Source organism: Balaenoptera ricei, chromosome X, assembly GCF_028023285.1.
Source record: "Balaenoptera ricei isolate mBalRic1 chromosome X, mBalRic1.hap2, whole genome shotgun sequence".
NCBI lineage: Eukaryota > Metazoa > Chordata > Mammalia > Artiodactyla > Balaenopteridae > Balaenoptera > Balaenoptera ricei.
This window is the reverse complement of record NC_082660.1, coordinates 101,886,500-101,908,446: the sequence shown is the minus strand read 5'-3', so window position 1 is coordinate 101,908,446 and position 21,947 is coordinate 101,886,500. Positions and strand designations below refer to the sequence as shown.

At 42.5% G+C, this 21,947-nt stretch overlaps 1 protein-coding gene and 1 long non-coding RNA gene across 7 annotated transcripts in view; one reads left to right on the top strand and one right to left on the bottom strand.

Annotated features, from left to right (window-relative positions):
• The window catches only part of LOC132357290 (uncharacterized), a 927,280-nt gene extending 919,455 nt beyond the window's left edge, over positions 1-7,825 (bottom strand). For 4 of the 5 annotated variants that reach the window (XR_009500199.1, XR_009500200.1, XR_009500198.1 and 1 more), the window contains exons 1-3: positions 7,688-7,825; positions 7,051-7,117; positions 2,633-2,742 (exon numbers count right to left, since the gene is read on the bottom strand). This is a non-coding gene — a long non-coding RNA (uncharacterized LOC132357290). The remainder of the gene's footprint in view (positions 1-2,632; positions 2,743-7,050; positions 7,118-7,687) is intronic. The other variant, XR_009500202.1, reaches the window with a different exon arrangement.
• An 838-nt stretch (positions 7,826-8,663) lies between these two features.
• AMOT (angiomotin) overlaps positions 8,664-21,947 on the top strand; it is a 60,283-nt gene continuing 46,999 nt past the window's right edge. Inside the window, exons 1-2 of one of the 2 annotated variants that reach the window (XM_059910720.1) lie at positions 8,664-9,100; positions 17,261-17,338. The gene's annotated coding sequence lies outside the window, so the exon portion shown is untranslated. Of the gene's footprint in view, positions 9,101-9,157; positions 9,183-17,260; positions 17,339-21,947 lie in introns of those variants that run through there. The other variant, XM_059910721.1, reaches the window with a different exon arrangement.

The following is a 21,947-nucleotide window of genomic DNA, read 5'->3' as shown; positions in this document are numbered from 1 at the left end:
GGAGATAACGAAGAGGAAAGTTTATCCAAATGGAGGTTAAACCTATGGCTTAGGGTCACCCTGGGTTAAATTTTGCCACAGGGGGAACTGCTACTAAATAGTAGGAAAAAATATTGCCACTTAGGATGGAAAAACTCATACAAGCCACCTGTTATTACTAATTACATGAATCTCAAGTACTTTGTTCAAGCCATCTATTATCTCTTATGTAGAAATTACCTGGCTTCACCTGAGTTTATTTCCTTGTTTCTTTTTAACAACCCTTTGTATAGACATTTGAGTTTGTATAGAAATTACCTGGCTTCACAGATGTTGATTGCTTTACTAAAAACATAATAATAATAACTACTATTACTACTACTATTATTTATTGAGTACCTACCATGTTCCGGGACTGTGTGGACAACACTGTGGATCCTCACAGATCTTTAAATATCTACTCACCATTCCCACATCCCTCCAAAATGTAAGCTCCGTAAGGGCAGGGATTTTGCCTGTTTTGTTCACCAATGCATTCCAAGTGGTTAGAACACTGTTGAACACATAGTGGATACTCAGTATATATTTGTCCAACCAACAAATTATAATTCAGACTTGAGAGGTTAAGTGATTTATCCAAGGTCATATAGCCACTTGAATGTGGGGATCTTTACCCAGTTCGGCCTGAATGAAAAACTGCTTTGTTTCTCCCACTATACTAGGCTGCCTTTTGGTAAAACTATTCCTGGTTGACAGTTCTGATGGGAATACAGGAAGCGACACCATCCATAAAGTCATCTGGAACAATCTTCTTGCCATCAAAGGCCTTCAGCCAGCCAGTCACACTCTAATGAATGTACCCCTAGCGCTCATACTTACACTGTCTTCCCTCTGATCTCACAGCACTCATTTGCTAGCTACCAAATAAATATACCACCTTGTGCTTAAACAGTTCACACCCACATTTCCTTGCCATACTTCAAAACTCCCCGTTATACACCAAGATCAAGGAACTGGGAGGCAGGAGGATATGGATGACACTTTTGACATAGCTTCCCACTCCAGCATTCGGCAAACTTGTCAGCATCTGACAACTGTCAGCAGTCAAGAGTTGCAAGGAACCCTAAAGATCATCTAGTTCAATGTGCCCACCTAGTACAGGAAGAACTCTAACAAATGACCAACTCAGGCCAGCCCATGTGTATCCCTAAGGAAGTAAGCAAGAGGGTGCCAGGCCATACACAAAGCTATAGGATACGCCTGAAGCTTCTTCCTGGACCAATGATTTTCTAGACTGGAAGACAAAATTAAATAATTTCCCTATTGAATAATTTAAGTATTATTTGTATACTAAAACCACTTCTGATATAGTTTATCACATAGAATTATGCAATTCACACGAATGTTTAAACAGGAGACTAGGGTAGAGGTTACTGCTTAGGGAATATTTCCCTGAAGAAGTGACATTTAAGTTGAGGCCTGAGAAATAAGATTGGGTCAGCGAGGTGAAGAACGGAGTGGAGAGAGGTATGTGTAGGGTCCTTGTCAGAAAGAATAGTATGGGCAAGGGTTCTAAGGCAGGGAAAAGTGTGGGATTCAAAGAGCTGGAGGCCTGAGTGTCCCAGGCCCACACTCCACAACAAGAATACTCTATTATCCCAGAATCTCCTGCAACACCTCCTAGGAGTCCCTGTTTCGTTCATATCCTGCCAAAACACTGTGAAAATCTTGGGAGAGGGGAGAAGGTCCAATTGCCTGGAACTGAGATGTCTGTAGCTACTCCAGCGGCACCCCAAATTCCTTAGCCAAAACCAGGAAACCAGGAACACGTCGCTGTTATTGCTTAAGGATTTTCAACACTCTTGCTAAAACCATTCACTAGTAACTGCTTGGTATAAAAGTAAACTCTAGCCAACCATTGCACAAAATATTAGCTAATATTTGCATATGGCTGTCATTTTATCCTCATCACTCCCCCAGTGAAATAGGTGCTGTTATTACTCTTTTACAAATGAGGAAACAGGCTCCCAATGGGCCCAAAGTCACATAGCTAGTGAGTGACAGAACAAAGACTGTGACACTAGGTCCATTTGGTGCTAAAACCCATATGCTTAGTACGACACTGCCCCACTGAGCAGGGTTAGTAGGGAAGAGTGATTACCAGAGCCTTAATCCCTGTAGGCCACTAAACGAACCCATTGTCCTAACCCCTGGAATTCCCTAAGAAGATTGAACAGAGGGGCATAAAGAAACGGTGTTAAGTGACTACTAAAAGCCAGGAATCATGATAAGGCCCCTAAATATGTTATTTCATTTAATCCTTACAGCAACCCCATCATGGTGGAGAAATTATTAGCCCTACTTTACAGATGAGGGAGCCGCGGCCCAGCATGGTTAAGTAATTTACCTCATTGGTGAGTATTTGAGCTGTGACCGAAATCCAGGCTTGAGTGACTCCAAAAGCCTACACCCTTTCCATCAGAGCACACCAAAGATGGCTTAATATTTAACCCTTCCCAGGTTACATATTTGCACTTTAACAGGGGTCTTTCCTGTGCGAATCTCACGGGACCGTGGCGAACGTGAATAGAAGGCTAATTGGGGGCTGCAAGGTGAGCCTGCCTTAAATCACACCGGAATGGCATTGACCTACCCTCTCCCTGTAGTTACTGAAGTGGGGCAGCATGCCAGAGAAGATAAATCTCTACTCCAGTCACAGCCGTCTTCTCCAACTGGGATAACAACTCTCAGACACTCTGGCAACTACAGAAACAGAGAAAGCGCCGAATCAATCAAGAGTTTATTTGCAAAGTGTAATGTCAGAGGATGAACTTCCTTTAAATCCTGCTAACTTTGTACAGTTAAACAGCTTACTGGCTCAGGAATGTGATTTGCCTCTGACTTGCTTTCAGCGATTTATTCTTTATCATTGACTAAATCGTCTTCTTCCTCTCATCCCACACCACCTTTTAGAGTGCAGACTTTGATGTGTGTTCCTCGGTCTCCCTACCTCCCTCTTGCACCAGCTAACCTAGGACTTTGCAAACAAACCCTACTGAGAAGTATGGACAGTCTGGGCCTTTCCAGAAACTCAAGCTGCTGAAGGAGATATGATATTTAGTTAAGCTGAAGTGAAGCCCTGCATAAATCATAAAGAGGCGAACCCAGGTTACTCAAACAGGACCCTAGGAGGTGCTTGGGGAATAGACTTGCAGGCAGCTTTATTTTTCTACAGCCGATTTACTTCCAAAATGCTGGGGCCCACAAGTACCCCAGGAGTAACTTGGCTCCCAAATGCTGGAGCAGGTCTTGGCCTTGGAGCACAGTTCTGGTGTTGTTTCCTGAATTCCCACATTGCTGTTTTCCACGCATGGATCAGGCTTCAAGCTTCCTGTGTCTGGACTGTGTGTGCGCGCACGTTTGTGTGTGTGTTTATATGCTTGGGAAGGGTGGAAGGGGGGAGGAGGGGAACCCAAAAGGAAGAGAATTTAACTCAATGCTTGTATTGCATATGTATCCCTTTGATCCTTTCCTGTTCAGATAAAGCTGCTATTTTCTAATCAGCTGGCTTCTGTATGTGCAACGGCTAGTATCCTTGTGAATAAATAAGAGACTGACTTTAAGAGGTGTCCTGGAGAAAGCTGCTTTTCAGTGTTTGTCGAATATATTTGAAGGGTGTTTTTTTTTTTCTGGAGTTGGGGGGAAGAGGGAGAGTTATGTGGACCCATAAATCCTTAGGATTTATTTTCCCTGGTGTATGTGCTTGCCTCCGCTTTTGTTTCTAAATACATTTAAATGATTGAGTTGTTCACCAGGCAATTAGAGGAAGATGTGCTCATTTCACACTCCCAGTTGACTTGGTGGGTGGGGAAGAATGTCATTCCATACAAAGCACTATGGTTTTGTGGTCTTTCCTTCTAGAAAAATCTAGCCAGGGATCAAGGAATAAACTATAAACCACGTTCTCCTTTGTACTTTTCCTGTACATTGGGGAAAATATTGCATGCAAAGGGCAGATTTTTTAATTAAAATATTGATTAGTTGCCGAAATAAAAATCCAGGAGGTTTTACACTAAAACATTTGACTTCTGGTTTCCCTTGAAAAATCAGAAGTCCTGGCTACATTGGGCCTGCATTTCCTGTGGTGTTGACCAAGCTGCCCCCTTTAGCGGGGTCCTGCCTTCTTAGCAGCCTCCATAATTGGCCTTGTCTCTTGACACTGAACCTGAGGGTTGGTATCTTAAATTTTTTTTTATTTTGGTAAAATATACATAACATAAAATTTGCCATGTTAATCATACAATTCAGTGGCATTAAATACATTCAAAATGTTGTACAACCATCATCACTATCTTGTTCCAGAATTTTTTCATCGCAAACAGAAACTGCGCTCATTAAACAATAACTCCCCATTCCCCCCTCCCCTCAGGCCCTGATAACCACTTTGCTACTTTCTGCGTCTGTGAACGTGCCTATTCTAGGTAACTCAGATAAGTGGAATCACACAATATTTGTTCTTTTGTGTCTGGCTTCTTTCACTTAGCATAATATTTTTAAGGGAGACCTTGATTTTTTAATTGCCTGTTTTTCAGCGCATAGACATTGAATTTTATTGCAGTTTTTGGCCACGCCCCTCGGCTTGAGGGATCTTACTTCCCCAACCAGGGATTGAACCCAGGCCACAGCAGAGAAAGCACCGAGTCCTAACCACTCCCGCTTTTTATTGCATTTTAAAGGAGGAGTTGCATTTCATTGAAAAAAGAAAAAAGTCAAATAGGACAGATAGTTTGGGATGAAGATTCTTGACTTCTTTAAATGATCATTACATCCATGATCGATATGTGGAGGTTCTTAATGTACTTAGGTAACCCTGCATCTTTACACAGGTGTTTTACAGTTAGTGGTTAATGCTCCTGGTATCCCCCAGAGGCTTCTCTATATTTTACAGTCAGGATATGAAGACACAGGGATGGTCTGGGGATTAGTTAAATGTGTGTGGCATACTTCGCTGTATAAACTCACTCTCTGGAACTAGTTTTCGCTCCCTGCTCTCAACTTCCACAACTTTTACTGTCAATCCCATTCATTTAGCACTTAGCATATGCTTGTTAGTTGTCTTTTTCTGTATATACCCTTGAAGGCAGGAGCCAAGTCTCATCCCTCTTTGTTTTTTCAGTCTTGTCCATAATAGCAGCTCCATCAATGTTTGCTGATGTTGGCCCCCCCTCCCCCTTCCTTTTAAGTAGAGCTGGCAAAGCATAGCTTTACATTCAGACTCAGTTTAAACAAACTGAAGGGTTTTCAGGGTAAAAACAGAAGGAAGTCTTGCATGGCAGAAGAGAAGAAACACCTAAGACGCTTAGAAGACCTGGGCAAAGACGAGGTATTAAAAAACCTGTTATTAGCCACAGGCTAAGAAAGTGACTCACACGGGGCCTGATCCACCATGAAATTCAGTGCTGTGCTCTGCTCTACCCCAACAAAATTCAAAATTGGAGGAGATCAATAATGCCCAAGGCAGGATTTGAGGAGGGGGGTATTAAAAGAATTAAGTGTTTTAGGGGTTTCCATTGTAGGAAGGCCCCAGTAGCTGTGGGGAAGGCAGGTTTGGAAAAGTCTTGGGAGGGCAACTTCAAGGCTGGGGACAGGCATTCTGCAAACAGAGCCACCAGACCTTTGCTACCAGGGTTTGTTTCCCAGCATCTTCTGTAATGGCCTGAATCACCTCTCAATAGGGGAATGAGTAAAAGAATTTTGGCACATGTATGCATTGGAACACAGAACTATCATGAAAAAGAATGAGGCAAAGGAAGTTATCCTGAGATGGAAGGATATTTAAGAGACATTGCTGAGTAAAGAAATGCAAAGTGTGTGCGTGTATGCAAATAATATATTTTGAAGATTATACACAGGTATGGAGAGAAAGAGAGAAAGGGACTATGAGAACAGAGTGGTGGAGAGGAACTCTTTATGGTCCTACTTTCAGTACTGTTTTCAGTTTACCATGTGCATATTTTATTTTTAGTTTTTAAATATTTATTTATATATTTTTGGCTGTGTTGGGTCTTCGTTGCTGTGCACGGACTTTCTCTAGTTGTGGCAAGCGAGGGCTACTCTTCGTTGTGGTGCGCGGGCTTCTTATTGCGGTGGCTTCTCTTGTTGCAGAGCACAGGCTCTAGGCGCATGGGCTTCAGTAGTTGTGGCACGTGGGCTCAGTAGTTATGGCGCACGGGCTTAGTTGCTCCGCGGCATGTGGGATCTTCCTGGACCAGGGATTGAACCTGTATCCCCTGCATTGGCAGGCAGATTCTTATCCACTGCACCACCAGGGAAGCCCGCATATTTTATTTTTCCCACTTTAATAGCAGTGTTAATTTTAGCAAGTATCCTATTGCCATTCTGATCAGTAGTCGTCTGTAGCATATACCCATCCTATCCAGCTCTGCTGTCCATCCCTCCAAACAAAGCTGGAATAATCTTCCTTTGTTGCACAAACTAGGTGTCTCCATGTCTTTAACACTCAAAACCTCACTTTCTCCAGGAAAAATCACCCAAATAACTTCATCTCACACATAAACTGAATCATATCAAGAATCCATTGTTGCCCATGCTCTGGCTTCTGAATTCTTGCAGCAGCTCTAGCAGAGCCCTCTGCACATTGAGGCTACCCCACTACTTTTCCTGTACCTGGTTATATTCTGGGACCCTGTTCACAGTGAGATGGTATTTCCTTTGAGCACATTTCCTCTTGCATGCTTTGGTCCATGGCCCCTCAGAAGCTCCCGGTAGGCAGGCTTGAATTGGGTGTCATTTTCTCATTGGCATGAGTTCATTATAATAGTTCTGCATTGTCAAGGCCTTACATACAGACTCGCTTCCTCCTTGTAGTATTTTCTAGGAAATACGGATCTGTAGAGAATGGTGGTTTCCATGGTAAATGTTCCCTCATATTTGTTTTCTTAAGTTCTCTTCAGAGATACACAGTATGATTTCCTCTTTCAGTACCAGCACCACAATAGGCTTAGGTCGTGGCGCCACTGCAGAACAGTTTAAAAAAGAAATCTCACCTACCTTGGATAGAAAAGGAGTAATTTATTATTCTAACTGCAGGGAGCCACATTCATATCCGCCCAGAAAACTGTAGGAAAAGAAAGAGTTGACTTTTTAAAATAAAGCCACAAAACCTACACACCTTGGCTATGAATGCTTAAAACAGATGAGAAGAATATTTGATTCCCAAACACATGTGAGAATCTCCACCATGTGACAGACATAAGTAGGAACACATACACGTGTGGAGTGCTTTGTGGTCTACAGAGTTTTCACAAACAATTCATTTTATTTTCATATACCAGTGCCAGTAAGTTAATAGGATATGTTTTATAGCCTTTATTTACAGATAGGAAAATGAAGGCTCAGAGAAGTTAAGGGACTTAACCAAAGTCGCACAACTAGCTGGTAAGTGCTTGAGTCTGAAACGAGTTCTTCCTTTAGTTCCAAATTCCATCTTATTCTGCTATTTCTTTGTGCTTTCGTTTCCCGGTTGTAAAATGGTTGATTTTCAGTGTCCCAGGAGGCTGTTCTCAACCCTCTGTGTTCTTCAAGCAATATCATTTTTTTCGCAGCCGGGAAATGTGAACACCACACTGACACTTCTCATACTTTCCCCCCCTCTTGGCCTAATGAATTAAGGGGGAAGAAAAGTTACCTGTTCCCAGAGGGCCGGGCAGTGCCGTAAAGGTGTACTAGAGCCGGCCGACACACTGCCGCACTCTCTTAGGAGACTGAGAAACCAAGCGTCTCATCTTCCTTTTCTCAGCAGTAGCTGGGGGAGAACCGAGAGCTAGACAATAGCCTCTTGTTTAGTTTTATTAATTTTGAGGGCGGGTGGGACAAAAGAATCGGATCGACGACTCAAGTGACCAATCGCAAAGGAACCCTAGGCCAGGATTCGCCAACCGATAGCTGCCAAAGAATGGTGGGCGGGACTTACTCCTCAGGGCTGGCTCCGCCCAGGCCGGCCCTCTCAGTCCGCCCCAGAGGCGGAGGCTTGGCAGAGCTCCGCCCACGCCACCCCTGCCGCCAGCGCGGCCTGCCAACGGGAGGGGGGCCGGGACGCAGGGTGGCGCGGGGGAGGAAGGGGGTGGCTAGAGGGAGTGGAGGAAGAAAGGAGGGTGTCTCGCCGAGTTGCGACCTGGGTGGGGGGCTTGCTGGTCATAGGAAGCAAGAGGGGAAGGAAAACGAAGGATCGCTGCTCCTTCCTGAATTATTTTAAGCAACCTTTGCGAGAAGCTGCTTTTCAGCATTTCTATTATTTGTTTTTCTTCCTCCCGCTGTGGGGCGGGGAGCTGCACTAGCTCTCCCACGCGACTCCGCTCCGCTGTTGCCGTACACTATTATTGGAGTCTTTGCAAAACCCTTTCGTTCCTCCCAGCCAGTCCTTGCTTAGACTCTCAGGGCTACTGTAACCGAGTCGTACCACTTTAGTGGGAGGACCAGAGTGAGGGCCCCCCCCACGCTTTCGCCGGAGCGGCCGGACCCCGCCGTTCAATTGTTTGAACTTCCCCGCCCCCTAGCCCCGCCTCTCTTCCGCCCCCCCCCCCGCCCCGAGGGTACAGACCGACTCCCTCCCTTCTTTCCCCGCCCTCTACTCCGCCCCACTCCCCAATCCACCGCCCCCCGGCTCCTGGGCGGTCCTAGCCGCTCACCGCAAGAAGAAAAGCCACCCATTCGTCCCCCTTCCCCTACCTCCAATCCTTTGCCCAGGAGCTGCCTTCATCGCAGTCACGCCCCTTCCTTCCGAGGAGCTTTCTGGCTGCCTAAGCTGGTAGACCCCCTGATTTATTCCTCCATCTCCGCTCCCTTTCGCCTCATCTTCTCTTAGTTCTCACAGCCCCCTCCACCCCCACCTCCAGTCTGTCTCGCCTCGGACCATCCGCTGCTCCACCCTCCGGCCCGGTGTCCAGCCTGTGCACTGCCACCAAGGAGAGCCCGGACGGAGCAGCGAGGAGGGGAGCAGCCGGGAGTTGGGGCTTCCCTCCTGCCTATCCCTGGCCTCTGGCCCGGGACCGAAGCCATTTGAGCGAGCAGAGTCGTCACCTTGTCTTCGTTGCCTTCAGGGGTAGGAGACGCGTGGTTACTTTTCGCGGGGCACTGGGGCAGGAATCCATGGTGGCATGAACTTGATCGTAACCTCGGCGTGAGTGAGTCAATCTAGATGCGTGTGGGGATGCCTGTGTTCTACTTTGCTGGCCGAGAGTTTTCCGGGATGTGCAGCAAGTTAAATAGGTTAAAGAGTCTGCGCACCTTTCCCCGTCCTACAGAGATGCTAATGGGTACCACTACGAGATGGTGCTTTTACTTTCTTGCCTCCTGGGGTCCTTGTAGGTCTCTAGGTCATTAAGCACAAAAGGAATTAAAGACCAAAGGAAACTTGAGCTACGTTTAGCTCATCTGGGATGTACGCGCTTATCTCAGATTGTTAGATGCGTTACTCCTAATGCTTGGGGTTGGGGTGGGGGCTTACACTCGCCTCCGCCAGGGGCTGTGAATTCTTGAAGCCTTAGCCTGGAGTGATCTGCAGTGCTACACTCTTTTAGGTATATGTGTGTGTGTGTGGTCTTGAGGAGAGGGTTGCCCCTTATTTGCTTTATGGATGTTAGTAACTAGTTTTGCCTGATCATGCAGGTGTGTTGAGGGTCCCAAGCCTGGGTCACTGTACGTAGGTGCTTCAACAGCAAGATGGACTTATCAGTATATGCAAATGAAGAGAAGGAAAAGTGAGAGGGAAAGTGACAGTCTTTGTAGACTGAGCAATCCCTGGTAAATTGCCACTAATAATAATATAATATCAATAGTAATTTGCAGCAAGGGACTAAGTACAATTAAATGAGAGAGGAAAGGGCAGTTTGTGGAAAACGGCATTTCCAATCTCTAGCATGTATTTTAGAATTTTCTGACACCTTGTGTATCAAGTATCTAATTTAGTTTTCCTTCATCCTCCCTGTCCTCCCCCATCCCCATGAAGAGTGGAAGTCGGGAGGCAGATTAAAGCTTTTAAAAATATAACCCTCTTCTCCCATTCAGAGAGGAAGATAATTAGTCACCATAATCTTCAATAATGGAGGGCTAAGTGTGTGTAAGTCTCCTTGAACTAGGCTGTGTGAAAAGTCCTTTCTCAGGACAGTCTTTGTGAAGCTTTCCCAGTTAGACCTTTCAGCACCCTCATTTACTAGCTAAGAACAGTTTGAAATACCATTTTGGCTGTGGGATAAATCTTCACCCATCTCCCACCTACCTCCAATTGAGCAAGTGTGGCAAACTTATAAGAATGGTGGTGTTCAAAAACCAGTTACAAAGATGTCCCCAACACATTGCTTATTTGGGAACAAATTATTTACTTATATTTTTACCTAATTTCATTAGTTAGTTTTAATGGAGGAAAAGAAAGCAGGAAGGAGAGAAGGAACACTACAGGGTGACAATTTTAAAGGCTATCATATTTCAGATCAGCTGGAAAGGAAAAGTTGGCCTGACCAAACTACATTTTATAACTGGCCTGGGACATTTTAATAGCCAGGTGGTTGTAGAGTAGTTGCATCTATTTACAGATGATAACTCAGGTTCCAGCTATTCTGTATGGGTTTATCCGGTGTCATTTACAGACACTTTCTGGCACTACATCATACTTCATTTTAAGATACTTCTTTCTTTGGAAAAGTCTATGGCTCCGTAAAATTGAAAGTGCTTTTTCTTACTTCATAGTCTAGATATGAAGTAAACCTCTGACCATGCTTATATGTAGAGTAACTTTTACGTGAAAGTTGTGGATCTGTTTACCTATTTAAAAGATTTTAGAAGGGAATTTAAAAATTCACATTCAATACTGTTTTGGATTTGGAAATTGAAATCTCATTTCTGGTTTATGAAGTAGGATTTATTAGACTAATGCATTAGTAAGGCGTTTTGTGGAGTTGCTTTTTCTGAAGTTTTGTAAAGAACGAATCAGTCTCTTTCTAGAATGCCTTAAGAACAGTTTATTCAGAAAGCAGAGGGATGGATGCTATGACCTTGAGGTCCCACTGAGTGCCAGAATTCTAAGTGGGTACATCGGCTTCTGTGCCTCTCCTAAGAGCCCTCTCCCAGGGCCTGTGCCTTCTTTAAAAGGGTGTCTTTGTAATTAAGCAGTCCTTCTCCCCCATCCCCCTTTCTTCCTCTGATCCAACTTTTTAAGGGCTTTTTTCCATTTGGAGACAAGAGGAGTTTCTCACATTCTCCTACTTTCCTCTTAAGGTTTCTTTTCCTTTCTCCCCCCAAAAGTGCCCCAAAGTTCTCCGGATGGTTAGAAATTGTGTTTTGTTGGGGTGAGGGGGTGTTACCAATGAGGAAGTGTTGAGGATATATTCCTTCTTGAGAAATGTTTGTGACCAGGTAGCCTCCTCCATGGAGACTGAGCATTTGGAATGCATGAGAACAGTCTATTCTTAGGGACTGTCTGGAAGAAATTGTCCTTTGCACCCATTAAGCCCAGCTTAAACCCACTGAAAGGAGTGGAGAGAGGTGTGTGTGGTCGTGGCTGAGCCTTTTAGGATGGTAAATGGGTAAATGTTCCCAAATCTCCTATTACATCACCTCTTTCCCCCATGGATTGAGTGGGTTTGGAGATCTGCTTGACAAGTTAATTAGCTTGGGACTAAACCAATTTGTTTAGAATTGTGCTCCATTGATTTCCTGTCTCCAGGAATTTTCGTTGGTGGTTTACTATGATGTGTTGTCTTTAGTCTTGCTTACTTCTTCGTTTCTTGCTGCCTTTTGTGGACTTTGGTCCAAAATCTAGGGTCCCACCCCCAAGTCAAAGGTTAGAATTTGGTCTCAGGAACTAAGGGGGCATTAAACAAGCTGCCCATACTGCTTTACTCTCCTCCATGGTGGGCTTCTGACCCCTTTTAAAACAGAGAAAGGAGGGATGTCTCCCCTTCCACACACAACACACAAAATCTGAACTAGAAAAAAGCAGGAAAATAGGAGGTCATTTGCTTTATAAAAGAATTCACTACAGTTTTCTTTGAAAGAAATAGCTTTCCTAGTTAGTGCCTTTGAACTATGACTTGATATATAAAAATTCACTATAACTGAGATTGCTCAGAAACATATTTATTGCATAAAGGAAGGCATTAGAATTTTGTTGTCATGATTATTTCTTGAATTAAGTGAGGCCATTATTTGGCCTTTGAAATCTTTTAGTTACATGGCATGGAGTTAATTGTCTAAATCATTCTGGCTTGTAATAATGCTGGCCACGTTTAGCCCCAGCCTACATCTACTTGTAGAAGAGAGCTAGTATGATTTTCTGGAAATATATCAGACTTCATGGATTTTGGTAAGTCTAAGGATGGGACTCTATCCCATATAGGTAAAAGATTTAAATTCTAGTTGTTGTATTTGAATAACCCAAGGATCCAGAAATTTTTTTCTGGTATTCTGTTCATGTATCTAGCAAGGCTGTCGAAAATAATAGCAAACTGATGCCATTTTTAATCAAAGAATCCACAATAAGCTTTCCTAGTGAGCCTATTGGTGAGAGGGACTTGGCTCTGGGCCCAACTCTAAATCAGTTTACCACCCTTAGCAAGTTTCCTCCGCTGTAAATTGTGGGGGATTGGACAGCGTGATTTTGAGAACCAGTTATCAAAAGCTTATGGTTCTCTTCTTAGGCCTCGATTTCTGGTGTGAATGTGAATGATTCCTACTAGAATGAGGTGCAGCGGTTGTTAGAAGTGCAATCATGTAGTCACCTGGATGTTAAAAAAAAACACAAAAAAACAAGCAAAAAAGACCTCTAAGGAGATGTCAATAATCAATATATCAATATAAATGCATTGTGTTTTGTATTTTAACAACATATCAAATTAAAAAGCTAAGACCCTGCCCAGAACTTCATCAAGAATCCCATCATCCTAACAGATCACCTGTTTTCATTTTTCCTAGTTCCTTTCACGTCCTTGTTTCTGTACTTGTATGAATTTTACAGAGTGAAGGTCATAGAAATGTACAATTCTGCTTTTAAATTTTAAAAAGAGCTCACCTAAGACTTAGCTTTGTAAACCTATGTGGAGGAATGAAGTCAGAACCTGACTGAGTACATATGAGGAATCACACACGTTTGTTCCTCCAATGCCAGAAGAAACTAACAGATTTAGTAAGTAATCCCTAAACCATTTCTGTAATTTAGGGTGTTCATGTATGTAGCAAGGCTTTTAATTCTACTCCCTTGACCTCATTACCCTTCCTCCACTCTTTTTAAACAGAAAGAAAACTAGGATTCACTGTTTACTTTGTCTAAATCATTAGCAATGATTCTTAAATCACTGTATCATGATATCCCATCAAGAGAGTACAAATTTGGGTAGACTATGAAATCTCCCGAATGAGAAAGGAAAAGCGGGAAAGCACAAAAATTTTTAATAGCTTTGAAAATAATATGTTTAAATTAGAATAAATAATAGTAAGGAAACTAAGGGCTTTAGATAATTAAATAAAAGACATGTAGGTGTAGCAGGATGACCCACACATAAGAGGTTCTTCATTTGAGGCTTTACCATATAATGAAAGTTCAGTTACACGGTCCTTTAATTTTCCTTTGATAATGAAGGTATAGTATACATATGATCTCCAATTTTGGATGGACTCATTCCTGGAAACCAATGGCTCTTCATAAATTAGATTAAATTTCATTAGCCAGGATAGGAAAGTAAAGTATGGGTTTTAGTACTTAGAAAGTACCAAGTTAAGTACAGGAACATTTTTTATGATATGTTTTCATGGGGAAAATGCAGATGGATATATTTGCTAACATCTCCTAAGGTGATTTTTGAAAATCTACTTTTTTTTAACTGTATAGGCTGCCCTTGACATTTGTTAAGTCACTTTCACTATTGCCCCAACTCCATGAAATATCATTAGACTGCGTGACTTGAAGCCAGGCTCTGGGTTTCTCTGCCCAACCATTTCTGACTTGACATGTGACCAAGGGTAAATGAATTAGATGCTCTGAGCTTCAGTTACCCTTCTGGGAAGCAAGGATATTAATATTTCACAGAGGTGTTTAGGCATGCTTCATATTAGGCACATGCTTTGAGGTCATTGGATGAAAGGTGTCTGCATGATGGCGGAGCAGGCTTATTATAGGGTTCTGAGCAGGTGTTCACTTTTAATGAGCTTTGCTCTCTTATACAGTGCCCTTTGGTGCCTCAAATGCCCTACTGACTATAATTGATTGTCCCAACATTTGTATTATTGACCCTCTTGGCTTTTATAAAAAATTAAGCATTGTCATTCTATGTGGTAAGTTGAAGTTCTAATAAGAGGACTCTAGCATCTGCTGGGGTGATGAAAAATAGCTTCAAAAAGAGACATTAGTTGGTATGTGCCATAGAGATCAGTGAGTTCTTCAAAGCTCTTCCAAAAGATTAAAAAGAGTAAAAAAAAAAATTCTGCATGTATCTGTGTGTGTGTGTGTGTGTGTGTGTGTGTGTTTTAAGGGGGAAAGTTTTGAGTAACATTTGCTTGTGACACATACTGATGATAGCCAGTAACTGAAACCCAGCCATTGTAGTGTTTTATACACAGCTGGTTTTTATTAATGATGGAATATTTATGCTTGCTGTACAATTCGTGGCTCATTTCCATGTGTATGTCAGAACTTAAATACCCCCCAAAGCAACATTAAGATAACATTAAGTATAAATGTGGCCAAGCTAGAAAGGGTGGATTGGGGGAGTCCTCTTTATTCTTTTTGGTGTTGCTTCAGATCACAATAACTGCCCCCCAACTTTAGGCATTGATGCTGATCTTTTTTTTTTTCCTTTATATATCCCATAGCAAACTTCACATTTTGATCCTTTTGATATGGACAAATGATCCCCCCCCTTTCATAATGCAGATGAAACTGATGTATGTGTTTTTTAAGAGCATATTTTCCCTGCACATGCTTCTCATTATCCGAGAGGCCTGGACTCAATCAGTAAAGGAGCAGAGAAACCACATAATTGAAAGGAGAATGACGGTGGTGCATACTTGGAATATTTGTGGGAAGGAGATTGCTGACATCAGAAAATGTAGTGGCCTGAGTGTTAACAGCATTGAAGAGAAATAAGCTTTCCGTGTTTCTGTGCATTGAGAATTATTTTTAAGGGGATAAAAATAAGGGCCAGGTTTGACATCCTTTTATGAAGTTGCCCTGGAAACTTTGATGAAGGTTGTTATAGAATGGTTCAATTAAAACCTTCCCCATTAGGAAGCTAATTAGTACATCACTTACTCATTTTGGTTGTTTTCAAGGGGCATGGATTTGCATTGTATTAATGACATTCTTTTCCATGTGATAGCAAACTAAGATAAAAATCACAGATGGGGAAAATTATTTAGATTGCCTATTTTGAAGAAATCTAATCTCCTCTTTATTACATTTAGGTTTTCAGTTCAGATTTTTCTTTCACTCTGTTTATATACAGTGATCACATTTTAGTTTAGTAGCCAGTTTTACTTTCTGGATCATGGGCTGTAAACCAAAGCTTGTTAATTTGAGTTTCCCATATGAATTGAAGAAATATGACAAATGACAATAAACCATTCTATTAAAATAACATTTGGGGTTTTTTTCCTCCTACAATTAGTTTCTCTTTGCTCTGTGTGTGTGTGTGTGTGTGTGTGTGTGTGTGTGTGTTTGGTGGAGGCAAATTGCTTTTTTAAAAAATAAATTTATTTACTATTAATTAATTAATTTATTTATTATTTTTGGCTGCGTTGGGTCTTTGTTGCTGCGCGTGGGCTTTCTCTAGTTGCAGCGAGCGGGGGCTACTCTTCGTTGCAGTGCACAGGCTTCTCATTGCGGTGGCTTCTCTTGCTGCAGAGCATGGGCTCTAGGTGCGCGGGCTTCAGTAGTTGTGGCGCACGGGTTTAGTTGCTCCGTGGCATGTGGGATCTTCCGGGACCAGGGATCGAACCCTTGTCCCCTGCATTGGCAGGCGGATTCTTAACCACTGCGCCACCAGGGAAGCCCCTGCTTTCTTTTTAAAACAAAAATTTTTGGAGCTAAGAAAAATTTGGTGACCCCCCCCTTTACCCCCTAGAACATTCTGTCTGCCTCAGGCTCTCAGTTAGGCTTCCATTAGGACAACGTGATGACTTTTCTGTCCTGGTACTTTTTGTGACTACACTGAGTGGTTCTCCCTTGGCAGCCTGAAGGAGAGTGGTTATGATGGGAACTGGAGTGCAGGATTTCTAGCATGTTCTTTCTACTGTACTCTATCTTATTTAGGGAAATGAATACTTGCTCCTGAGGGTTCAAGGCCATTTGCAATAGAATAAGTGCTCTGTAGCTATATATGTAATATGAGTCTGCTGTAGTCTTCCTTTCCCCCGTAACTAGTAAGGGACAGTCATTCTGTACATATATTCCCTGATGCTATGCCTGTGGCATATGCCTGCACTAGTTCTGGAGAGTAAGTGGGGGAGTTGGCTGAGTTATCTAATTTGTAGTTTAACTGATTTCACCCTACCCCTTCCTGAGAAGTCAGGGTCTAGATTTAGTTTTGCAGTGGCAACTCAGTCAAGACAGGCTCCTGGGGCTTGCAAGTCAGAGGGAGGAGGAGCAGCTGCCTTTGGGGAGTGACTCAGGCCCTTTGGTATGAAGATATGAAATGCTGGCTTCTGTCCATGCACCTGCTGGATGCCACACCTGCAATCAGCACCTGAGCCCCACTCAGACACAAAAACCAGACTGAAGGCAGATGGAGCTCCCTTCAAAAGGGGTACAACAAAACGGGGAGCTCCCAATTATGTTAGTGGAGCACGACTGTGAACGATTACATCCAGCCGTTCTAGTGTTGGTATGGGGAAATGTCTTAGATATTTTCTTACAGGTGCAGTGCACTGGCTTGCGAGAGAGAGAGAGAGAGAGAGAGAGAGAGAGAGAGAGAGACTGACTGACTGACTGACTGACTGACTGACTGACTGTTGGAGTCCCTAGGGAATTTGCTTTCCTAATGAATTTCTCCTGTGAACTCTCCTCTTAATAACTGGAGAGTCAGTTCTGTAGAAGTTTGTGTCTAGTAACCCAGCACAGGGCAGGAAGTCATAAGACCTGGGTTCTGATCCTGACCTCACCAGTAAGCCAGAGTGAAACCTTGGTCAAATTAATTATCATGAGCTATCTGTCCTGGACTTAAGCTTCTCCGGTTGTAAAATGGAATTAATCACATCGGCCTTTATTTCCTCACAGAGCTGCGGAGAAGGACAAATAAGATAACAGAAGTGAAAGAGCTCTTGTCTCCTTAGAAGAAAGGCTGAGAAACTTAAGGTAAGAGTATTATTGTTATCGCTATTCTATGTCTTTCATTCCTTTTCTTCTCTTTCTGTTGCCTCTAGCAAAGTCTTTGGAAAGTTATAGGCAATTATTAAGCATGCTTTATGTACCAGTTGATATTTTAGGTGTTGGGAAGGATACAGAGGAAAATCATGCACCCGGTCCATGCCCTCTAAGATTGCAATTTCCATTTCTGGCTCAGCCTATTATAATGGTTTCTACCTGGGTACTTAGAAGCATAAAAGACAAGAATTAACTTCATTTTTTCTCTCTGCATTGTAACTGGGGACTTCTGTCCCTGGAGCGGTGTACTACAAGGTCTAGATTGAAGGTATGTGGGGGAAAACCCGTGCAGTGTAAATAAAGGAATTTCTCTCTCACTCCCACATTTGCAAAGTACCTGACCCTTGAATGATCACTTTTTTTCAGGCGTCTATCCTTAGCTTCATCCTTGGTTCTGTTCTGCTCCTACTCTATATGTATGATCCAGCCCACTCTTTGACCTTACCTGTTATCCATATGCTAATAACTCTCCAAGATGTATATCAACCTATCTTTGACTCCTCCCCTTTCAGCTTCCCCAACATTGGTTATCAGATTCTATGTCTCCTACTCAGATCATGAGTTTTTTCCTCTAGGAAGTTTTGTTCAGGTGGCCCAGAGTTTTTTTGCAGGGTCCTCTGCATTGCCTGAGCTATCTGCTCGTACCTCTGGTTTCCCATTGGATTGTGACCCCTCTGCTTGACTGGGAGCTCCTTGAGGACTGGACTCTTTTTTATTTCTCCTTTTTATCCATCCTAGGGCCTATACAGTACCTGGCTATAGTAAGTGCTCAATAAAGTTTGTGGAAAATATGGTGATAAATGTTGTGATAGAGATGTGTGTCCAAAGTCCCGTAGGAAGACTGAGAAGAGAGAATTAAATTTCCATATTGAGCAGAGCTGGGGGCAGGGGGAAGATGGAGAAGGACTAGGGAAAAGTCTTCAAGGAGAAGGTGGAGAGCGGAACTGCCCTCTTCTGAGAGTTCTGACAAAGCAGCCCAGGAAAGAAATGCTTGTTGTGTCTGCTCTTGCTAAGCCGGGGGCATCTCTGGCCAGTTGCCTCCCCTGCCTTAGGACTGGATGACTTTTATGGTCGGATCTGCAAATAAACCTCTGTCTATAACACATTGACCATGTAAGACAGGTGCCACTTAGTCATATAATATTAAACAAGGCTGACCTTAAATGTGCCTCTTTAACCGTGGTTGAAAATAGAGGTACACATACAGGCTCATGGGTCATGTATGCTTAGTTCTATACAGCAAAATACCCTTTAAAATATATTGAAGATTGGTTCTGAAAATTAACAGATTTAAGTCTCAGAATGTAGCACATTGGGTCACTAGAACTGAATGTCTTTGAGCTGACTGTCAGATCTTTCCAAGGGCAAAAATGAAACATGATATCAGCCATTACAGGCCATGAACCTGTTCTCACCCACCTGATGCTTTTACTAATTAGCTTCTTGGCTGGGTGGCAATTTGGGGCAAGTGCATGCAAGCTGGATTCACAGGGGAGCCCACATTCCACTCTGCCATTTCGCAAGCCACTGGGATACTACACTGCTCCTCTTGGCTTCTTTCCCTCCCAGGAGTCCTGCTCTGCCCTGGTGGAAAAATGGGAGCAGGAGAACTTTTCATTAAATGGAGAGATTTCATGGGGCTTTGGTGTTTTGTTAGTTTTATTTATTTATTTTTTTAGTGGGTTGTCTGAAAACATTCATGTTCCTTGACCTATTAATTTCACTTCCGGGATACTATCATTAGGAAACAATCCAAAATATTGAAAAAAAGGCTAAATCACAAAGATGTTTTTGTAACATGATTTAGACTAGCAGAAAATGAAAAGCAATTTAAATCTCTTAATAATTAGAGAATGGGTCGGTGAATCTTGATACACTGGTTTAATGGACTATTACACACAATGTTTGTTAAGAAGTCTATGCCACAGCATGGAGAAAGTGCTGATGACCAAGTGAAATGTAGGACCCAAACTGATATGTACATTAATATTCCACTGCTTTGTAAGAATACAAAAACACATAGGAAAAAAACTAAAGGAAATATTCTATAATGCTAACAATGCTTGGGTTGAGGTGCTGGGATTATGAGTGGTTTTTTTCTCTTTGTTTTCAATATTTGCATGTTGTGCTTATATTACTTGTAAAACAAAGTAAAAATAAAAGTGGGTAGTATGCCAGTGAAGACAGGAGATTGGTAAAGCAGGCAGCTTGTAGGTATATTCTTAAACTTTTCTCAGTTTATGCTCAATCTGATTTCATGGACTGTTTATACTTTTTCTGAGGCAAGAAGAAATAGGACATGATGGTGTGATCTGTTCCTCCCTTGGAATGGGTGTGCGTGGAGGGAGGTGGAGGGGTGGTGGCAACAGGATTCTCCTTGTTACTCAGTGTTTCACTGCTCATGTACACTTTAGGGTTAATCACCTTTGTTGCCTATTACCATGTTCAAGCTAATTGTTTTAGAGTTCAGAAGAGTAAAACTACCAAATTGACCACGCCTTGAGTTATCATCTGTGAAACAGATAACTGACACTGATCCAAGATTTGGAAATGCCAAGGACTTATTGTGGTTCTTAAAATAATTTTCCAACCTAATCTAGATAGAAGTAGAGATAGGAGCAAAGAGGTGGGGCCAACTCAAAGCCTGTTCTTAAGCTAGCGCTGAACTTAAATAACAGCAAGTGCCAAGTTGGTATGATGTTAACAAGACCTAGAACAGGGTCCTGGAAACATTGATCAGTGGAGATTCCTGTTGCTCTCCAACCTACCTGCATACCGTGGCCTAAAGAGGAGAGATTTTGCAGGGTCCTTCTGCCATACTTCTGGCTAAACGCCTTCCTCTTACGTCTTTGAATTTTCCCTCCTGCCATTAACATTTTACTTACAATGGAATTGGAAAATTGAATGTAGCATTAAGCCAGGTTTATAATCTGTTAAAACCAGAGTCGATTCAATTTAATTATTATTTATTAAGCATCTTCTATGTACGAGCTAATATGCTAGATAATATATTGTAGTGGAAGTGCTATTACCCTAGGAGTAATAAAACCTGCACTCTGGTCCTGGCTCTGACCACTTTTAAGCTCTGGCAGCTTCATCTATAGAAAGAGAGGGTTGAAGCACTAGGTGGTCTCCCAAGAGTCTTTCTACTTCTAGCCTTCACTTATCTAAGGACACCTGCACAAAAGACTGAGTTGCAAACAAAGGGTTTAAAAGAAAAAACCCTTACTTCATAAAATTGCTGTACCCTTCTAGAAGAAGACCCCTTTGAAATAATAATATTCATAGATAATGTTTATTGAGCCTTTACTATGTACCAGGCTCTGAGCTTAGCACTTTACGTAGATTACTTCCCTTAATCTTTATAACAACCCTTTGAGGTATGAGCACCGTTAGCCCTATTCTGCAGATGATGAAATTGAGACTTAGGGAGATCAAGAGACATGTATGAAGTCAGTAAGTCATAGATCCAGGATTTGGACTTGGGCAGTGTGACTCTAGACCCAGGCTTTTAACCATGGTATTTATACTGCCTGCCCATTACCCAGTGAAAGTTTAGGGATAACCTGCAAAGGGACCATTGTTTCTTACCTCCCAAAGGAAGCAATTAGTATCTTGCATTGCAGGACTCTTGGGAAAGCTGTTCTCTAGGACACTTCAGGCCACAATATGGACCAACATGAGAGGACATGAGAGAATTCAGTGGGCTTTTTTGCATCTTTGTGTGGGAGGTTGTGTGTGTGGGGGGGTGTGTGTGGGTGTGTGTGGGTGGGTGGAGGCTGTGTGTGTGTTTTATGCACAAATACATGCACGTAGGTATAGGGGAAACTTTGAACTGGCTTCTTTCCATTTAGCTGGAAGTAAAATGGTATGAAACAAGTTGACCAAGATTTAGCAGAGAAACAGGTTTCCTAGACTTAGATTCTTTATCCTGGTTGGTGGAGTGAGGGGTGGGGGCAGAATAGGAGGAGGAGGTAGACGGGATAGAAAGAAGATCTTATAGGCAGATTTCAAAATTAATTGAAGGGTAGGAATTCGGTCTGCCCTGCCCACCTTGTAATGTTGATTTTCTGGGTCTTGGCTTGGGAAATATCTGGGCTCTCACTAATGTGTTTCATTTTGGCTCAGCCCCTCAGGTATACTGGGAGTGGCCGATGACTGCAAATGGAGTAAGAATTTAGCTTGGCCTTGCTGCCCTGTTGTTGTTACAAAAGAGTTGAATATATAGATTCAAATTGCATTTTTAAAGAGAGAACCATGGATATCCTTTCTTCCCCTATCAAGTATCCTCAGGGACAGTCTGTTTGTCCAGGGGAAACAAGGTTATTTTATTGATTGAAGATGATGTCAGACCCCTGGCAGTGGCATGATTAAAGCTGTGGGCAGATTAAAGGTTGCAGAGTTCATAACTATTTTAATTCTTGCACATGAGACAAGGAATCTTTTCCTTTCCTTTCTCTAGTAAATAAATGGAGTAGTGTTCCCCTTCTTATGTGACTCTTATCATGTAGATGAACATAAGTTCTTTAAGGAAAAAAAA